Genomic DNA, 20,522 nt, shown 5'->3' with positions numbered 1-20,522 from the left:
AGACTTAGATATAGATATTTCTCCAAAAAAAAAAAAAAAATACAGAAAGCCAACAGGCCCATGAAAAGATGCTCAGTATTGTTACTTAGAGAAATGCAGATCAAAACTAAAATGAGGTTATCACCCCAAACCAATCACAATGACCATCATTAAAATGTTTACAAATAATAAATGCTGGAGAGAGTGTCAAGAAAAGGGAACCCTCTTACATTGTTGGTGGGAATGTAAGTTGGTACAGCCACTATGGAGAACAGTATGGAGGTTCCTTAAAAGGCTAACTAAAAATACAGTTGTCATATTATCCCTCAGTCCCACTACTGGGCATATATCTGGATAAAACTCTAATTCAAAAAGATATATGCACCCCAATATTCATAGCAGTACTACCTACAATAACTAAGACATGGAAGCCACCTAAGTGTCCATCGGCAAATGAATGAGTAAAGAAGATGTGGTGTATATACACAATACAATATTATTCAGCCACAAAGATAAAAGAATGCCATTTGCAGCAACATTAATGGACCTAGAGCTTATCATACTAAGCGAAGTAAGGCAAAGACAAATATCATATGGTATCACTTATATGTGGACTCTTTAAAATGATATATTAACACATGAATTTATTTAGGTAACATGAATAATCTCCCAGACATAGAAAGGAAACGTGGTTACCAAAGAGGGTAGCGGGATAGGGTGCTGCATGCATGCTCAGTTGCTCAGTTGTGTCTGACTCTTTGTGACTCTATGGACTGTAGTCTGCCAGGCTCCTCTGTCCATGGGATTCTCCAGGCAAGAGTACTGAAATGGTTTGCCACAACCTACTCCAGGGAATCTTCCCAACGTAGGAATGGAACCCACATCTCTTATGTCTCATGCATTGGCAGGCAGGTTCTTTACCACTAGTGCCACCTGGGAAACCCAGTGGGGTGGGGTGAGGGAGATAAATTAGGAGTTTGGGATTGACATATACACACTGTGCTGTGCTGTGCTTAGTTACTCAGTCATGTCTGACTCTTCACGACCCTGTGGGCTGTAGCCCTCCAGGCTCCTCTGTCTATGGGATTCTCCAGGTAAGAATACTGGAGTGGGTTGCCATGCCCTCCTTCAGGAGATCTTCCCAACCCAGGGATTGAACCCAGGCTTCCCGCATTGCAGGTGGATTCTTTACCCCCTGAGCTACCTGGGAGGCCCCATATACACACTGCTGCTGCAGCTGCTAAGCCACTTCAGTCGTGTCTGACTCTGTGCGACCCCAGAGACAGCAGCCCACCAGGCTTCCCCTTTCCTGGGATTCTCCAGGCAAGAACCCTGGAGTGGGTTGCCATTTCCTTCTCCAATGCATGAAAGTGAAAAGTGAAAGTAGAGTTGCTCAGTCGTGTCTAATTCTTAGCAACCCCATGGACTGCAGCCTACCAGGCCCCTTCACCCATGGGATTTCCCAGGCAAGAGTACTGGAGTGGGGTGCCATTGCCTTCTCCACATATACACACTACTATATATAAAATAAACAAGCAACAAGGACTTACTGTGTTATACAGTATATATGCATATATACAGTATATATCTGAATGACTTTGCTGTATACCTAATACTAACACAACATTGTAAATTAACTTGCACTTCAATTTAAAAAATGGTAATAAAGATAATAATAATAATAATAAAGTCCAGAGCAAAGAAAAAAAAGTGTTTGGCAAAATTTACCTGTTTTTTGGTTTTTTTTTTTTTTTTTTGAGGGGGTAGGGGAAGAGATCCCTGGGGACAGGCCTCTTTTTTTTCCCTTCTTTTTAGCTAAGCTAGGTCTTTGTTTAGGCCTGCAGACTTCTCGAGTTGTGGCATGCAGGCTTATTTGCCCTGTGGCATATGGGATCTTAGTTTCCAGATCAGGGATTGAACCTGAATCCCTTCTGCACTGGAAGGTGGATTCTTACAATTGGACCACCAGGGGAATCCCCTCAAGCTTCATTTTAATATCTATGTTCCTTTCGAAGAGAAGTTAAAAGGCCTTTCACGTCACAGACACCTCCTTCAGTCACTGGAGTATGATTCTGGTAAATTGTATTCCTCTTTTATTTATTTATTTTTTTTTTACGGTATTAGCATGTCTTTAATAAAAATTTAATAAAATTTTTTAAAAATTAACAGAAAATATCACCTCTGACTTGGAATCTCCAATGCAAACCTGATACCTCCTCTTTACATTGCTCATGCTTGCACAAGTCAGCTTTTAAATCCCGTTCAGCTCCACCTGAAGTGTCAGTTTTGGGCTAGACTTTTATAGCTTGTGATCTGTAAGCAAATATAACGCTGTGGACCAGGAGAGCTAACATTCGAAGAAAGAAAGGGAATCTCTTTTGGAATGTGAATAAGCATCACAGTATTTATTAATTCTCCAAATGTCAGCTTTCACACATAAAGGCTTGTCAAAGTTGGGTTCAGCTAGGGAAGTGATTCATGCTACGGTACATCTGCTCCCCCCAGACTAAAATGGTATCTCTAATTCAAGGATAGTTAGAATAGTTACAGTTGGAAAGTGAAAGTGTTAGTCACTCAGTTCTGACTGACTCTTTTCGACCCCATGGACTGCAGCCCATCAGGCTCCTCTGTGCATGGGAGTTCCCTGGGCAAGAATATTGAAGTGGATGGCCATTTCCTTCTCCAGGGGATCTTCCTGACCCAGGGATTGAATCCAGGTCTCCTGCATTGCAGGCAGATGCTTTACCATCTGAGCCACCGGGGACATGGTACCAAGTAGCTTGCAAGAGTGCAGAATAGGATACAGGAAGCACACATTCAGAGCCTCCAGGGCTTTCTGAATTGGTGGAATGATTTTTCTCTGAAATATATTAAAACCAGGGAGAATGTTGGTGACCCAGAGTCCTATCCCTGCATCTGTGAAAGCTTTGGGAGATTTCAAACTAATTTCACAGCACATCCCCTGCTGATGTTTTCATCACAAGCATCTCTTCTTATTGATCTCAAAAGAGGACTCAATTCCCCAGGGACACGTGGACCCAATTATCAGTGTTTCTGTTACAGATGTCTCCTCTTTTTAAAAAAGTTCTGGATAGAAAAAATGCTTTTTAAAAAAATCCAGGACTTTTCTTTAGTCTGTTGAAATGAAACTAAAACCCCCAGAATATCCTGTGAAGAAACAATATACACCATAAAGAAGCAGAAGTGTTATTGGCTTGTCCTTCTAGAACAGATCTACACAGAAATTTCAACCCATTAAAAAAAAAACAACCTAACTCCTGTCACTACTGCCTGATTTCAGAAGCAGTCACCGAGCTGCTGACAAAAACATCTTTCACACGTTAATCTCAAATGTCCTGGTGAGTCGTTGTTAAAAGTTGATGTGAATGCTTGGCTTGTGTCAATATATCCAAGTTTCCATTTGAGATACATTCTAAAGACAGTGCTAATGGAGGAAATGGGATTTGTGTGTACTTTTCTAAGGTGGCCAATGGCTATTTCAAAATCCAAATGGTTTTTTTTTAAAAAAATAAAACTGAAATGAGTCAAATCATCTGACATAGAAAGATAACCAAAGATCTTTTTGGAATCGTTTGATTATTTTTAACTGAATTTTTATTTTCTATTAGAGTATAGTTGCTTTTTAACACTGTGTTAGTTTCTGGAGGTACAGCCAAGTGAATCAGTGACACATACATCCACTCTTTTTTAGATTCTCTTCCCTTGTATGTTATTACAGATTGTTGGGTAGTGTTCCCTGTGCTATACAGTAGGTCATTTGATTTTTACTCTGGGGGTTTGCTTGGTGCTGGAGAGGAAGGGTGAGTTGAAAGGGAGTCAAGGTGTACGGCTTCCGTGGTAGTTCAGACCATAAAGAATTTGCCCGTAACACAGGAGACCCAAGTTCGATCCGTGGGTAGGAAGATCCCCTGGAGGAGGGCATGGCACCCCACTCCAGTATCCTTGTCTGGGAAATCCATGGACTGAGCAGCCTTGTGGACTACAGTCCATGGAGTTGCAAGGAGTCGGACATGACTGAGAGACTTTCAGGGTGCAGGAATGCCGCCTGCCCCCGGAGCACTCGGACTGACGTCAGGAAGACGCAACGCACGTAATTTCCTCCTGACCGTGCCTTAGGGGCACAGCCTGGCACACCTTTCGGAACAACCTGAGGTGAGGCTCCTGCCCTCTGCCCCAGGTGCCCCTGTCGGCCAGAGATGAAGGAGGCTGGAGGAGTGAGGACCACTCAGCACCCTGGTACACATCAGGGGAGCAAGGGGTTCACGCACATGGGGTGGGGCTATGATCAATGGAAGGTGGGATCAGGGGTCAATTCGACTTCCTTCCTCCCTCTCAGTGGGCTGTTTAGACCCCCTCCTTCCCACTCCCTCTCGGAAGCAAGGCCCACGGGTGGAGCAGTTAGTCCTGCTGGATGCTAGGCAGTGGCCAGCTTGGCAAAGACTCTCCTCCCTCCTGCCTCCCCTGGTTCGCACAGCATAGTAAAGTCAGCCTGCTGAGACATCACAGTGGTCTCACCCCCGGATGTACTCACTGGCGGGCCTGTGACCCAGAGTCTAGTGAAACATCTGTTGGTGGGGACATCCCTTCCTAAAAACCCCGAGCTCCATAGGCAGGCTTGCTGCCCTCTGCCCTCCTCCCCTCCACCTGCCTAGAAAATAGACAAGATACCTGGAGGCACAACAGCCATTTCACTACGAAGACATAAGCCAACCTGCTGATGATGGGGGCAGAAAAATGCCATGATCTTAGGTTCTTGTTTTTAGTATTTAAAATTTTTATTTTAAATTAATTTTTATTGAAGTATAGAAGCATAACAATGTTGGGTTAGTTTCTACTATACAGCACAGTGAATCAGCTATGCGTATGCATATATCTCCTCTTTTTTGTGTTTCCAACCCTTTCAGGTCACTATGTAGCACTGACTAGAGTTCCCTGCACTATACTAGGTTCTCATTTGTTATCTATCTTATACATATATCAGTAATGTACATACTTCAATCCCAATCTCCCAATTCATCCCACCCCTTTCCATCTCCTCCTGGGACCCTTATGTTTGTTCTCTACAGCTGTGTCTCTATTTCTGTTTTCCAAATAAGATCATCTGTATCATTTTTCTAGATTCCATATATATGCATTAATGTATAATATTTGTTTTTTTCTTTCCGACTTACTTCACTCGGTATGGTGGTCTCTAGGTCCATCCACATCTCCACAAATGATTCATTTTCATTCCTTTTTATGACTGAATCATTTCTCATGACAGAATTGAGCCACTGTATGAATCCTGTTCTCCCTAACTCCATACTCCTTGTTATGTGAGTCAAACAAACCCTTGTTTGTTTAAGCTAACTCTAATAAGCGGTTTTGCTAATTATGCCCGATCCTACCTGGTACCCTGGCCCTGTGCATTTTTTTTTAATTTAATTAGTTACTTAATTTATTTTTTGGATCTGTGGTCCTCATTTCGGTGCTGGCTTTCTCTAGTTGCAGGGAGCAGGGGCCATTCTCTCGTTGCGGTGTACAGGCTTCTCCTTGCAGGAGCTTCTCTCATTGTGGAGTACAGGCTCTAGGTGCTCAGGCTTCAGTAGGTGTGTCATGAGGGCTCAGTAGTTGTGATTCCTAGACTCTAGAACGCTGGCTCAATAATTTTGGCACTCAGGCTTAGTTGCTCCAAGGCATGTGGGAGCTACCCAGATTAGGGATCGATCCCATGTCTCCTGCTTTGGCAGGCAGATTCTTTACCACTGAGCCACCAGGGAAGTCACCCTGTGTATCTTTGTGATCTCCATGAATGTTCTAATCCATCCCATAGGCACACTTGCTAGCTTGATCAGAGATGGAGAAGTCAGCGAGAGGCAATCTCTCCTGGGCTTCTGAGTTCTCAGCATCCAGAGGCACATCTGGGGGAGGTGAAAATGAAGATCCTTTTCTCTGCCATGTCAGGGGTTCCAACTGCATCACATGGCTCCTTCTAGCCCACATGAATGACTCATCCTTCTATCTCTTCCTCCAACCTCTACAGCACATCTGAATTCAGAGCTCCAGTCCCCACATCTTTCCTGGTAGCTCCGCTGGTAAAGAATCTGCCTGCAATGCAGGAGACCCTGGTTCGATTCCTGGATCAGGAAGATCTGCTGGAGAGGTGGCTCAGATGGTAAAGAATCCGCCTGCAATGCGGGAGACCTGGATTTGATCTCTGAGTTGGGAAGATCCCTTGAAGAAGGGAAACGCTATCCACTCCAGTATTCTGGCCTGGAAAATTCCATGTAGTATATAGTATATGGGAACGCAAAGAGTTGGACATGACTGAGTGACTTTCACATCCCCTCAGCAAATTGCAGTATCTTGTTCTATCCATTTGCCAGGTGAGAATTCTAACATGGTCACAGAGATAATATCATTAGCTCATCCTCCCAAGCTGGTTGAGTGAGTTCAGTTTGATCTGGTTCTCATTTCATAAATCAGGCTCAGTAGGATAACCCGCAGCAAAGAATTTGCCTTTTTGTTCGAGGAAGGGTTTTTACATTTGGATTTGATTATTATAAATTTTATAATATAAAAATTTTCTGGTGCTGGAGAAGACTCTTGAGAGTCCCTTGGACAGCAAAGAGATCAAACCAGTCAATCTTAAAGGAAGTCAATCCGAATATTCATTGGAAGGACTGAAGCTGAAATTCCAATACTTTGGCCACCGATGTAAAGAACTGACTCACTGGAAAAGACCCTGATGCTCGGAAAGTTTGAAAGCAATAAGAGAAGGGGGTGGCAGAGGATGAGATGGTTAAGATAGCACCACCAACTCAATGAACATGAATTTGAGCAAACTCTGGGAGGTAGCAGAGGACAGAGGAGCCTGGTATGCTAGAGTCTATGGGGTTGCAAAGAGTTGGACATAACTTAGCGACTAAAAAATAACTGGTCTTTTTAGTAGGGCCTGGGACCTTTAACTTTGAAGTTTTTTCTCCATTTTGCAGGGCTGGAGAAAATACCTTCGAAGTGGCCACAGTTCGGAGTTCCTATTTCATGTCTATGGAATTAAAAGCTGTCAAGTATCCTGAATTCCCCAAACCAGACCCAACGGAGAGGACAACATCCTGGGAGCAAGATATACAATTGGTCTAAGTTTACCAGGGACTTCCCTCGTGGTCCAGTGGCTAAGGCTTCACACTCCCAGTGCAGGGAGGCTTGCGTTCGATCCCTGGTCAGGGAACTAGATCCCACAACAAAGATCAAAGATCCCATGTGCCACAGCTAAGACCCAGCACTGCCAAATAAATGAATATTTAAAAAAATAAGTTTAAAAGTCATCTCATAGAGATATTGATTTTCCTTATGACCCTGTTCATGTTTGTGGTAAGACTGATGGTAAATATGTATGTGAATGGAAGAAATACTGTAGGATTGAATTTATGGCTCAGAAATTCAAACACTCATTTAAAATTGCTTGGACGTTTCCTCCAGAACATTATATATACCTCTTTTTATTATAGGAAAACCAAACACAATGGATCTCATTTACAAAGGTGCCAATAAAGTATAATTTATTCACCCAATTAAATCAGTCAAGTCCTGAGTCACATCTCCAGAGCTTATGAATTGCATCATCTGGGCATATTGATCAAACAGCTGAATGACCTGATTAGATTTAGTGCTAATGAGAATTATTATATTGAGTCCTACCTCTGGCACTGAATTTTCTAATAATGACTCAGTCTACCTAAAAGAGAATGAATGTGACCTGGGAACCAAGAGTCCTGCCACACATCAAAGACTCAGCTGGTGTTTTTCCGATCATTCCAGGCATCTTGGTTTTATGATGTTATCTAGATGTGCGAATATTTTGAAAATTATGGTGAAATCTGAAAATATATATGGTGTGTCAAATTACCTTTCACGCATGTCTTCTAGAAAGGTGATTCTTCCCTCAGATTGGGAAGTAAATAAATCACAGGTGTTGGGATTCAGACAGACCTGGCTTCCAAATTCTGCTCTGTCAATATTCAGCTGTGTGCTTTTGGGCAAGTGACTAAACCTCTCTGGGCCTTGGCTAGATTATCAGTAAAATGGGGCAATAGTATCTGGTAGGGTTACTGTGCTAGATTAAGGAAGCTGGAAAGGCCCAGGGTATACCAGCTGTTCCCTCCAAGTTATTGTCACCAAATTAAGTTTGCTGTTAGGAAAATCTAGTGCTTTAATTCTTTTTAAATAAAACTTGTATTTTTCTTATTCTTTTTAAATTAATTTATTTTATTATTTATTTAGCTCTTTGTGTTTTAGTTGCAGTGTACAGACTCTCTAGTTGCACACAAGACCCAGAGCATGTGAGCTCAGAAGTTGTGGCAGCATGTGGGATCTTATCAATAGTTCCCTGACCAGGGATCAGACCTATGTCCCACGCATTGCAAGGCAGATTCTTTACCACTACACAAACCGGGAAGTTCCTAGTGCTTCAGTTCTTGAAGACTAACTGAATTAAACTTCAAGAGATTAAAATGTTAGAACTCACAAGTGCTTAGAGATTGTCTGGAGTTAGATACTTAGTTTACAGACACGAGAAAAAGAGAGCCAGTGAGGGCAAGTGGACTGCTTCAAGTCATGTGGCCAGTAGACAGCAGAACCTGACTGAGTGTGCAGGTCTAAATAGTCCTGTGCTAGTATTTAGCTCAATCACTAATATCTCACCGACATGATCTAAATGAAATTTAATATTTAGTATCTCAAGTAATAAGGGGCCTGTTCCTAGGCTGATTAATTACATAGCTCAGTGATATCATCAAAACCCAGACTTTCCCCCCATCTTTGGGTATTACCATCTCATATATCAACACTTTCATGAGACCCACTCCTTCACTGTGACAAGTTCAAGAAGCCTCATACATTCTAGTAAATCCAGGAATTGTCAGGCCTAAAATTGAACAGAGTAGCTATTCTTGGAGGGCTTCCCAGGTGGCACTACTGGTAAATAACCCACCTGCCAATGCAGGAGACTTAAGAGATTGGGGGTTTGAACTCTGGATTGGGAAGATCCCCTGGAGGAGGGCATGGGAACCCACTCCAGTATTCTTGCCTGGAGAATCCCATGGTCAGAGGACCCTGGATGGCTACAGTCCATAGGGTCACATACAGTCAGACACAACTGAAGTGACTTAGCACACACAAACACTATTCTTGAGGCACGAAGGAGACTGGAGGGTTTGGAATGTCCTGTGTGCGTGCATGTGTGCTAAGTCACTCCAGTCGTGTCCCATTCTTTGCAACCCTATGGACTGTAGCCCGTCAGGCTCCTCTGTTCTACATGAGGCTTCAGGGATCAATGAATAAGGTGTTGGTTATTTCTGCTTCTAGCATACTTTACCTATAAAGTCATATCTTTACAGCAACTAAAAAAACCTTTACGGAATATCGGACTCATGGTAAACAAAAGAAGAAAATAAATATCTATATTAATATCAGGCTAGACTGTAGAAAATTCTTAAAGAGATGGGAATACCAGACCACCTTACCTGTCTCCTGAGAAATCTGTATGTAGGTCAAGAAGCAACAGTTAGAACTGGACGTGGAACAATGGACTTCTTCCAAATTGGGAAAGGAGTCTGTCAAGGCTGTATATTGTCACTCTGCTTATTTAACTTATATGCAGAGTACATCAGGCAAAATGCCGGGCTGGATGAAGAACAAGCTGGAATGTAGATTTCTGGGAGAAATACTAATAATCTCAGATATGCAGATGACACCACCCTTATGGCAGAAAGCAAAGAGGAAACTAAAAAACCTCTTGATGAAGGTGAAAGAGGTGAAGATGCTGGCTTAAAAACTCAACATTCAAAAATGAAGATCATGGCATCTGGTCCCATCACTTCATGGCAAATAGATGGGGAAACCGTGGAAACAGTGAGAGACTTTATTTTCTTGGGCTCCAAAATCACTGCAGATGGTGACTGCAGCCATGAAATTAAAAGAAGCTTGCTCCTTGGAAGAAAAGCTATGAAAAACCTAGACAACATATTCAAAAGCAGAGACATTACTTTGCCGACAAAGGTCTGTATAGGCAAAGCGATGGTTTTTCCAGTAGTCATGTGTGGATGTGAGAGTTGGACTATAAAGAAGGCTAAGCCCTGAAGAATTGATGCTTTTGAACTGTGGTGTTGGAGAAGACTCTTTAGAGTCCCTTAGATTGCAAAGAGATATGGCCAATCAATCCTAAAGGAAATCAATCCTGAATATTCATTGGAAGACTGTTGCTGAAGCTGAAACTCCAATGCTTTGGCCACCTGATGTGAAGAGTTGACTCACTAGAAAAGCCCTTGATGCTGGGAAAGATTGAAGGCAGGAGGAGAAGGGGATGACAGAGGACAAGATGTTTGGATGGCATCACTGACTCAGTGGACATGAGTTTGAGTAAGCTCTTGGAGATGGAAAAGGACAAAGAAGCCTGGGATGCTGCAGTCCATGGGGTTGCAAAGAGTCAGACAAGACTGAACGAAGGAACAGCAAGTAGACTTCACAACAAGAGACATTATTGAGATAAGGAGGGATGTGACAGTAAAAGGGTCAATTCTGTGAGAAGACACAATAATCCTAAGCAATTTGCATTCGACTCCCAGATTTTGACTTCCTGGGACTTCCTGATGCTGACTCCCATTTAACTTAAAAACTCAGCTTTAAATGCTTTATCCAAGACAATGCCTATTATTTCTACCAAAACAGTGATGCAGGAAGGATAATTACAAATGGGATAAGAAAATATGTTTCCACTTTCCTCTTGTTATGCAACAAATGCAGAGTGAAATTAATAGTCTATATTCTCTGAATTTAAGAAAAACAGCTGACTTCAATATTGAAAAAGCAAATCAGAATGTGCCCCCTTAGTATGTGTGCAGCACAGATTATTATCTGGGGATAAATATCCAAAACTCTCCACATATCACTCCCATCTGGACTCTGCCTTCATCTAAAGCTGACACAGAGAAGGTAGGCATGATTGGGGCTCTTCTCAAATATGGTGACTCTCACAGAAGAACTGTACAAAAAAGATCTTCACGACCCAGATAATCACGATGGTGTGATCACTGACCTAGAGCGAGACATCCTGGAATGTGAAGTCAAGTGGGCCTTAGAAAGCATCACTACAAACAAAGCTAGCGGAGGTGATGGAATTCCAGTTGAGCTATTCCCAATCCTGAAAGATGATGCTGTGAAAGTGCTGCACTCAATATGCCAGCACATTTGGAAAACTCAGCAGTGGCCACAGGACTGGAAAAGGTCAGTTTTCATTCCAATCCCAAAGAAAGGCAATGCCAAAGAATGCTCAAACTACCGCACAATTGCATTCATCTCACACGCTAGTAAAGTAATGCTCAAAATTCTCCAAGCCAGGCTTCAGCAATATGTGAACCGTGAACTTCCTGATGTTCAAGCTGGTTTTAGAAAAGGCAGAGGAACCAGAGATCAAATTGCCAACATCCGCTGGATCATAGAAAAAGCAAGAGAGTCCCAGAAAAGCATCTATTTCTGCTTTATTGACTATGCCAAAGCCTTTGACTGTGTGGATCACAATCAACTGTGGACAATTCTGAAAGAGATGGGAATACCAGACCACCTGATCTGCCTTGTGAGAAATTTGTATGCAGGTCAGGAAGCAACAGTTAGAAATGGACATGGAACAACAGACTGGTTCCAAATAGGAAAAGGAGTTCGTCAAGGCAGTATATTGTCACCCTATTTATTTAACTTATATGCAGAGTACATCATGAGAAATGCTGGACTGGAAGAAACACAAGCCGGAATTAAGATTGCCGGGAGAAATATCAATCACCTCAGATATGCAGATGACACCACCCTTATGGCAGAAAGTGAAGAGGAACTAAAGAGCCTCTTGATGAAAGTGAAAGTGGAGACTGAAAAAGTTGGCTTAAAGCTCAACATTCAGAAAACGAAGATCATGGCATCCTGTCCCATCACTTCATGGGAAATAGATGGGGAAACAGTGGAAACAGTGTCAGACTTTATTTTTCTGGGCTCCAAAATCACTACAGATGGTGACTGCAGCCATGAAATTAAAAGATGCTTACTCCTTGGAGGGAAAGTTATGACCAACCTAGATAGCATATTCAAAAGCAGAGACATTACTTTGCCAACAAAGGTCTGTCTAGTCAAGACTATGGTTTTTCCTGTGGTCATGTATAGATGTGAGAGTTGGACTGTGAAGAAAGCTGAGCGCCGAAGAACTGATGCTTTTGAACTGTGGTGTTGGAGAAGACTCTTGAGAGTCCCTTGGACTGCAAGGAGATCCAACCAGTCCATTCTAAAGGAGATCAGCCCTGGGTGTTCATTGGAAGGAATGATGCTAAAGCTGAAACTCCAATACTTTGGCCACCTCATGGGAAGAGTTGACTCACTGGAAAAGACTCTGATGCTGGGAGGGATTGAGGGCAGGAGGAGAAGGGGACGACAGAGGATGAGATGGCTGGATGGCATCACTGACTTGATGTATGTGAGTCTGAGTGAACTCCGGGAGTTGGTGATAGACAGGGAGGCCTGGCGTGCTGTGATTCATGGGGTCGCAAAGAGTCAGACACGACTAAGTGACTGATCTGATCTGATCTGATCTCTTTTTTAGAGTTGGACACTACTTAGTGACTGAACAACAACAGTAACATTTAAAGAACTTCCACCAAGTTTAGTGTATGTGCATGCTCAGTCACTCAGTCATGTCTGACTCTTTGGGGCCCAATGGACCCTCCAGTTTCCTCTGTTCATGCAAGTTCCATGCAAGAATACTGGAGTGGGTTGCCATTTCCTACTCCAGGGGATCTTCCAGATCCAGGGATCAAACCTGCATCTCTTGTGGCTCCTGCATTGACAGTCAGATTCTTTACCACTAGCGCCACCTGGGAAGCCTTCTCTTTCTCTCTTTTTAAGCACTCTCCAGTCCTTTTGTATTTAGGCATGGTCATATAACTGGTGCAGGTCAAAGGAATATAAGTGGAAATGACACATATCCCTTCTACATGGAAGTTTCTAACGACCAGTATATACTCTGTCATATTCTCTCTGTCATATTCAGCCAGTTCACAGCTGTTCTGTCAGCCTGGGTTCCTGCAGGATGTCAGTGCCACAGAGCAGTGCACTCAGATGATATGCACTGGACACGTGGCATGAATAAAAGATAGGATTTATTCTTTTAAACCCCTGAGGTTATGGGACCATTTCCTATCACAGCCTGATGTCCTGGGTAATAAAGACATCATCTTGTGACTTCCCTGGTGGCCCAGTGGCTAAAACTTGACTCTCCACTCCCAATGCTAGGGGCCCAGGTTCAATCCCTGTTCAGGGAACTAGATCTCACATGCTGCAGCTGAAGACCCCACACACTGCAGTGAAGATCACAGAGCCTGTGTGCCACAACTAACACCCAGCACAGACAAATTAAAAAAAAAAAAAAAAAAAAGACAGCATCTTGTGAGGGAGGGTTTTTGCTCTCTGTTGTTGCTGTCACAAATCCTTGTAAATGTACGTACTTAAAGCTACATGGCTTTACTATTGCACGGCTTTGTAAATTCAGAAATCTGGTAAGCTTGGCTGGTTCTTCCACTCAGTCTCACAGGGTTGAAACTGAAGTCTCTGCAGGACTGTGTCTTTTTCTGGGGGCTCTGGGAAAAATGCACTTACCTATCTCTACTTACAATATCCTTTTATAAAAACTGGTAGTTTGGTAAGTGAACTTTTTTCTTGAGTTCTACGATTCACACTAGAAAACTATTGAATCTATGGAGGGGGTTGTGGGAACCTCTGTTTTATAGCTGGTTGGTCAGAAACACAGGTGACAATCTGGACTGGTGATTGGCATCTTGAAGTGGGGGTGGTTTCGTGGACTGAGCCCTTTTCACGTGGGTTATGATTCTATTTCCAGGTAGGTAGTGTCTGAGTTGAACTGAATCCTAGGTGTGGGTGAAAATTGTCACCTGCCGTATCAGTAAATAAAGAATCCTGTGGCTACCACTGTAACAGCCTCAGACTGAGCACCCTAAGGGGATTCCAGATGGAGAAAAGCAGGATACTGGCCCTAGATAACTCAGTTGCATATAAAAGGAATGATTCCAGCAAGCTCAGACTCTTGCATCTTCCCATATATAGAAAAGTCCTAAATTCATTAACTTGAATTATCTGCTTTTCCTCTAATTAGCAGTAATCTTTTGATGTTCATCATGTTTTTTATTGCAAAAATTCCTATATATCCTGGCTCCTCCCTTAACTTCAGAGCAGTCCCTCAGAGCTATCTGAGAGGACATCTCCTTAGCTTAAATCCTCAGTTTTGTCAGCCAAATAAAACATAATTCTCAACTTTCAGGTTGTGCTTTTTTTTTTTCCAGTTGACTAGGCATCTGCTTGGTGTCCACAGAGAACTGGAAAGTTGCTTGGTGGGGAAAACCCACACATCTGGTGGCCAGAAGAATTCAGTGAATGTGAGAATAAAGGAAATGAAAAAGAGAGTTTTTCCCAACTCAGATGCCATATTTTTATGGAAGTACAGTAAATTCCCTACATACTAATGAGTTCCATTCCAAGACTTCGTTCATAAGTCCAACTTGTTTGTACGTCCAACAAAGTTAGCCTAGTTACCCAACTAACACAATTGGCTATATAGTATTGAAGGAATAGGGTGTTATAATGATAAAGTACTATAAGGTGGTATAATAATAAGTATTATAAATAGGTTTATAATTCTTTTCACACAAATAATACACACAAAACAAATGCAAGAAATAAAACACTTAATTTTACAGTATAGGACCTTGAAGAGTACAGTATTACAGTACAACAGCTGGCCTCAGGGGTTGGCATCCAGTGAACGGTCAAGAAGAGTTACTCCCTGGAGGAGGGAGAGGCGGGTGGGAGATGGTAGAGCTGAAGGATCGTCAGCAATAGGAGATGGAGGGCAAGCTGTGATTTCACTCATGCCTGATATTGATGTCACAGGTTCTGATTCCTTGCTGGGTTCAATTCTATCTATATAGATTCTATAGCACTGTCCTCTATAGATTACTGTAAAGTACACAAAAGCACAACCTCTCATAGAAGATGCACACACAGAACAATACGTACGAGACACGAGCTAACTTAAAGTGATTGGACAAGCCAGTGCACACTCGCATTTTTGAAAGTTTGCAACTTGAAGGTTCATATGAGGGGACTTACTGTTATAGAGAGGGGCAGACTAGTGATATGTTTTGAAATGTGGAGTCTACAGCCCAGTTGCCTGAGTTTGAATCCCAAGTGTTCTAACGACTGGTTTTTATAAACTAAACATCTGTGTCTACATCCCTTCATCTTCAAAAAGAATTAGAAATTATAGTAACCTGATAGTGTTGTGGGGAGAATTAAATGGGTTAATATGTGTAAAACCAGCTCAGAAGAGGGAGAATTTGAGTATTAGCTCTGATTGTAATGTGTGCAAACTGGATAAAAAGACTGACAGGGTGATGAATTAACTAATTCCATTCGTAAGCAAATCTGAACCCTATTATGCACATTTGGGCACTAAATGGCTAAATGGGTGGTTTTCTGCTGTTGAACTCAGAGTGGAAGGATCTGAGCAGACCATCCAGGCTGCTGATAACCTGCCAAGAGCTATGCTTCAAAAGAGAGATCAAGAGGGAACAGGCTAATGACCAGGCATGGGCGACTGGGCATCAATCACAAAAGTTGACTGAACAGGCAAAAGCTGCCCACATCTTATCCTGGGAAGCTGGGTGAGCTGCCTCTCTGGGGATGGTGATGTCCACTGAGGCTGACTTCAGAGTAGATTTCAATCCCAGCTAACTTTGGGGTGCTTTCCTGCACTAATCAGTAGGAATGATAAATCAATGTGTCTCTTTCTGTTCAAGGTAGGAAAAATCGAGTTGGCAAGACCAGACACAGAAGGTTTGACCTGGGAAGGGGAGCGTCAACACAGACTAGTGTAATCAAGATGCGTAGTGTAATGAACAAATATGATTTCCAGACACTTCTTAGCACATGTAAGTCTTTGAGGGGGTTATGAACGTGGTCTCTGGAGGCAGCCTACTACTTCAGTCTGATTGCCAGCTCCACCAGGCATTATCAGTGTGATTCAGGGTAACTTACTCAACCATCTTAAATCTTAGTTGCTGGCCTGTAATTGGTGTAATAAGAGCATATGCACCTGGGTGTTTATGAGATCTATCTGGCTTAACTCAAGTACTATTTTTAGAATAGTACCTCAAGCAAGCACTGAATAAGTATTATCATTACTTTTATAACCAGTAGGTGATTTTTTGCTTGTCACTTCTCAATCTAGCTTCCCTCATTGGTAAAATGAGTCAAAGTGAAAGTGTTAGTTGCTCAGTCATGTCCAACTCTTTGCGACCCCATGGACTATCGTCCTCCAGGTTCCTCTGTCCATGAAATTCTCCAGGCAAGAAAACTGGAGTGAGTTGACATGTCCTTCTCCAGGCAATCCTCCCCACCTAGGGATCAAACCCGGGTCTTGTGAATTGCAGCCTGATTCTTTACTATCTGAGCCACCAGGGAAGCCCATTTGACTCTAGTGTAAGCATTGTTTCAGGTGTTGATAATTCAGGGGTGAGGAGATAGAAAGCCATCCACTGGGAGCTTACATTTTCAATGGGAGGCAAGGCAGAGAAGAGTTGAAAATACAACAAAAGCAAATAACCAAAAACATAAATAAGGTATAGATGGTAAATTGCCTGTTAGAAAATACTCAGTCAAAGCCATTATATTGTATCTAAATTCTTCAACTTTAAGAAGAGACCATACAAATAGCAATCCCATAAGGTTGTTGTAAGGATTAAATGGATTATAATGGCTCATAAGAAGGACAGATAGACTGGGGGGACAGAAGCCTTTATCCACACAGGAGAGAGTGTCACTATGTGACTCTCGACAGAATGAGACCTCCCTGATTATAAGTTCAATGCATTAAAAAAAATTTTTTTTTAATTAATTACTTTTGGCTGCACTGGATCTTCGTTGCCGTGTGCCAGGGTTCTCTAGCTGTGGCCAGCAGGGCCTATTGTCTAGTTGTGGCCAGCAAGGGCTACTCTCTAGTTAAGACTGTTGTGGACCGTGCACTCCAGGGCTCACAGGCTCAGTAGTTGTGGCTCATGGGCTTAGTTGCCCTGTGGCACATGGGATCTTCCCACACCAGGGATTGAACCTGTATTCCCTGCATTGGCATGCAGATTCTTAACCACTGGACCACCAGGGAAGTCCAAGCTCTTTGCATTTTAATCCAGAATCTGAATTTGCCTTCCAGTTGGGAGGGTGACATTCAATGTATAAAGGAAAGAAATAACAAATATAGAGAGTCGTAAATCATGAACCTGCAAAATGAAAGTAGATCAGGGAGTAAGAGAGAGAGGCACATTTTTTCTGACTTCTTAAAAATTATATTTCCTGACAGGAGGGAAAGCCAATCCCTCAGTCTGCAATAATGGGATACATTTTATTTCCCATTTCCCAGTGATTTTGAGAGGTTTAAATAGCCTTTATGATTTTAAACATGTTCCAAAGACTATAATTCAAACAAATATACGCACTCCTATGTTCACAGCTGCACTATTACAATAGCTGAGCCAAGAAAACTACCTGTCCATCAACAAAGAAAAGATAAAGAAAATGTGGCATATATAATATATATACACACAACTGACTATTATTCAGCCACAAAAAGAATGAAATAATGCCATTTGCAGTAACATGGATGCACCTAGAGATGATCATACTAAGCGAAGTAAATCAGACAAATATCACATAATATCCCTTATATATGGAATCTAAAATATGACAGAAAGGAACATATCTGAAAAAGAGGCAGACTCAAAGATGGACAATAGACTTGTGGTTGCCAGGGAGAGGGCAGGGGCTGGGAAAGGGATGCACTGGGAATTAGCACTATGAAGTGGTAAACTGGAGAATTACCATAATGTATTTAAAAGCTAATTCTCTGCTCGCATCTAGGACTATAAGAATCAGTATTTTACAGTTAACCTTTTTGGTTGAAAAGCCTCTCTTTTCCAGGCCAAGTAGAATTCCTTTCTCTCCAATCTCAACCGTCCAGTCCCCTTCCTGAGGAAGCCACAATTTCCCAGTGCTGTGTCAGTTCAGTTCAGTTCAGTTGCTCAGTCGTGTCCGACACTTTGTGACCCCATGAATCGAAGCTCTCCAGGCCTCCCTGTCCATCACCAACTCCTGGAGTTCACTCAAACTCATGTCCATCGAGTCGGTGATGCCATCCAGCCATCTCATCCTCTGTTGTCCCCTTCTCCTCCTGTCTCTAATCCCTCCCAGCATCAGGGTCTTTTCCAATGAGTCAATTCTTCACATGAGGTGGCCAAAGTATTGGAGTTTCAGCTTTAGCATCAGTCCTTCCAATGAACACCCAGGACTGATCTCCTTTAGAATGACTGCTTGGATCTCCTTGCAGTCCAAGGGACTCTCAAGAGTCTTCTCCAACTCCACAGTTCAATAGCATCAATTCTTCGGCACTCAACTTTCTTCACAGTCCAACTCTCACATCCATACATGACCACTGGAAAAACCATAGCCTTGACTAGACAGACCTTTGTTGGCAAATTAATGTCTCTGCTTTTGAATATGCTATCTAGGTTGGTCATAACTTTCCTTCCAAGGAGTAAGTGTCTTTTAATTTCATGGCTGCAATCACCATCTGTAGTGATTTTGGAGCCCAAAAAAATAAAGTCTGACACTGTTTCCACTGTTTCCCCATCTGTTTCCCATGAAGTGATGGGACCGGATGCCATGATCTTCGTTTTCTGAATGTTGAGCTTTAAGCCAACTTTTTCACTCTCCTCTTTCACTTTCATCCAGAGGCTTTTGAGTTCCTCTTCACTTTCTGCCATAAGGGTGGTGTCATCTGCATATCTGAGGTGATTGATATTTCTCCTGACAATCTTGATTCCAGCTTGTGTTTCTTCCAGTCCAGTGTTTCTCATGATGTACTCTGCATATAAGTAAATAAACAGGGTGACAATATACAGCCTTGATGTACTCCTTTTCCTATTTGAAACCAGTCTGTTGCTCCATGTCCAGTTCTAACTGTTGCTTCCTGACCTGCATACAGATTTTTCAAGAGGCAGATCAGGTGGTCTGGTATTCCCATCTCTTTCAGAATTGTCCACAGTTTCTTGTGATCCACACAGTCAAAGGCTTTGGCATAGTCAATAAAGCAGAAATAGATGTTTTTCTGGGACTCTCTTGCTTTTTCCATGACCCAATGGATGTTGACAATTTGATCTCTGGTTCCTCTGCCTTTTCTAAAACCAGCTTGAACATCAGGAAGTTCACGGTTCACATATTGCTGAAGCCTGGCTTGGAGAATTTTGAGCATTACTTTACCAGCGTGTGAGATGAGTACAATTGTGTGGTAGTTTGAGCATTCTTTGGCATTGCCTTTCTTTGGGATTGGCATGAAAACTGACCTTTTCCAGTCCTGTGGCCACTGCTGAGTTTTCCAAATGTGCTGGCATATTGAGTGCAGCACTTTCACAGCATCATCTTTCAGGATTGGGAATAGCTCAACTGGAATTCTATCACCTCCACTAGCTTTGTTTGTAGTGATGCTTTCTAAGGCCCACTTGACTTCACATTCCAAGATGTCTGGCTCTAGGTCTGTGATCACACCATCATGATTATCTGGGTCTTGAAGATCTTTTTTGTACAGTTCTTCTGTGTATTCTTGCCATCTCTTCTTAATATCTTCTGCTTCTGTTAGGTCCATACCATTTCTGTCCTTTATCGAGCCCATCCCTGCATGAAATGTTCCTTTGGTATCTCTAATTTTCTTGAAGAGATCTCTAGTCTTTCCCATTCTGTTGTTTTCTTCTATTTCTTTGCATTGATCACTGAAGAAGGCTTTCTTATCTCTTCTTGTTGTTCTTTGGAACTCTGCATTCAGATGTTTATATCTTTCCTTTTCTCCTTTGCTTTTCACTTCTCTTCTTTTCACAGCTATTTGTAAGGCCTCCTCAGACAGCCATTTTGCTTTTTTGCATTTCTTTTCCATGGGGATGGTCTTGATCCCTGTCTCCTGTACAATGTCATGAACCTCAGTCCGTAGTTCATCAGGCACTCTATCTATCAGATCTAGGCCCTTAAATCTATTCCTCACTTCCACTGTATAATCATAAGGGATTTGATTTAGGTCATACCTGAATGGTCTAATGGTTTTCCCTACTTTCTTCAATTTAAGTCTGAATTTGGCAATAAGGAGTTCATGGTCTGAGCCACAGTCAGCTCCTGGTCTTGTTTTTGCTGAGTGTATAGAGCTTCTCCATCTTTGGCTGCAAAGAATATAACCAATCTGATTTTGGTGTTGACCATCTGGTGATGTCCATGTATAGAGTCTTCTCTTGTGTTGTTGGAAGAGGGTGTTTGTTATGACCAGTGCATTTTCTTGGCAAAACTCTATTAGTCTTTGCCCTGCTTCATTCCGTATTCCAAGGCCAAATTTGCCTGTTACT

This window comes from Bos grunniens, chromosome 17 (genome assembly GCF_055505025.1).
Source record: "Bos grunniens cultivar Pamir isolate PY7600 chromosome 17, Bosgru_T2T1.0, whole genome shotgun sequence".
Taxonomy (NCBI): Eukaryota; Metazoa; Chordata; class Mammalia; order Artiodactyla; family Bovidae; genus Bos; species Bos grunniens.
Note: the sequence above shows the minus strand (reverse complement) of the source record.